Source organism: Mandrillus leucophaeus, unplaced genomic scaffold (assembly GCF_000951045.1).
Source record: "Mandrillus leucophaeus isolate KB7577 unplaced genomic scaffold, Mleu.le_1.0 Scaffold49, whole genome shotgun sequence".
NCBI classification, from domain to species: domain Eukaryota; kingdom Metazoa; phylum Chordata; class Mammalia; order Primates; family Cercopithecidae; genus Mandrillus; species Mandrillus leucophaeus.
The window spans coordinates 5,394,150-5,395,782 of record NW_012105253.1 but is presented as its reverse complement, the minus strand read 5'-3'; positions in this window follow the sequence as shown (position 1 = coordinate 5,395,782).

The following is a 1,633-nucleotide window of genomic DNA, read 5'->3' as shown; positions in this document are numbered from 1 at the left end:
AAAAAAAAATGTAGTGAAACACTAATACCCACAATATGTGTATTTCTTTTAGAGAATACATAAACAAATGAATAGTTCTGAGATATGATGTTTATGTAATTAAATAACTTATATAAGATTGTTTTTTGCTATTTATTTAGAAATATTTTCTCTTTCAGTATTTTATTGACCCAGATTACTAAATATGTTACAAACACTTGAGTAATAAAAATATGCTCCACTTAAGAGATGCCTGAATTAGGAGAAAGATGAACACATGAACCAATATATGTAGGTTAATACATAAGTCCTATGATAATGATGTTACAAAGTAACATGGGAAAATTTTACTAGAGGGGCAAAAAGGAATTTTAAGAGAAGCATACTAATGCAATTTAATTAGAGTTAGAATGCAGAAATATTCTATGAGATCCCTATTCTTGAGTCAATCATGAACATTGAGGATAATGGAGGTTTGAGGTTGAAGTGAGAAGCTATTCTTTAATTGTGTCTTGAAATGCTGACTCAAGCGACCTCACTAAGACATTTCATCATGTGTTTTCTTCTGTTTTTGTTTTTGTTTTTTGAGACAGAGTCTCACTCTGTTGCCCAGGCTGGAGTACAGTGGCACGATTTTGGCTCACTGCAACCTCCACCTCCTGGGTTCAAGTGATTCTCCTGCCTCAGCCTCCCGAGTAGCTGGGATTACAGGCGCACACCACCACACCTGGCTTATTTTTGTGTTTTTGGTTAGAGACGGTGTTTCTCCATGTTCACCCGGCTGGTATCAAACTCCTGACCTCAGGTGATCTGCTGGCCTTGGCCTCCCAAAGTGCTGGGATTACAGGCATGAGGCACCACACGCGGCCTTCATCATGGTTTTTGATTACCATCTGACTGGAATTGAAATTTTCCTATTCGTCTTTTTTTCCCACCTAATTTCTTTTGTTGACTTTTCCAGTTGTGTCGACCATCCAACCATTGAAGAACCCAGACTCTATTGTTCATCACTTTTATGCCAGTTTTTACAGTTGTAAACCACAAATTAAGAAAATTTTACATTTATTATAAGCAGGTTAGTTTACCTTAAGTAAGAAAGCTCCCGAAAACCACATTTTTGATTATGGGAGGCATTGTATATTTTAAATCTTATAAAAATTACATTATTACCAAAAAGTTCATGAAAAATGGGTAACAATGATGAGGGAAAAGGATGAATGATGCCTGGCACTGAAATTAGAGCCTGAATCCCTGGGGTATATTGGTACAACGATCACAGAAATGTATGCTGTTTTGAGAAAAACCACCATTAATGGTTCTCTCCTTATATGCACTAAATTGTATAATGACACACTTTGGTTTATGATTTCTATGAAAACAGGATTTGATGTATATATTATAACTATAAATTATTCATATCATTCAGTATGTATGTATTATACAGAACTTAAGATGGTAGCAAAGACATTAACCAGGAATGTTCCAAGGTTAAAATATTAGTGGCTGGCAAAGCTATTGCCAGAAGAAAGTTATCTAAACTGATAAACAGGACCATTTGTCAAATCAGTTGAGGAAAACAGAAAACAAAAAAGATGAGTAGGACAGCCCATCACGCGTACATGGGAGTTGTGTCTCCCAAAATAGATTGAGAGAA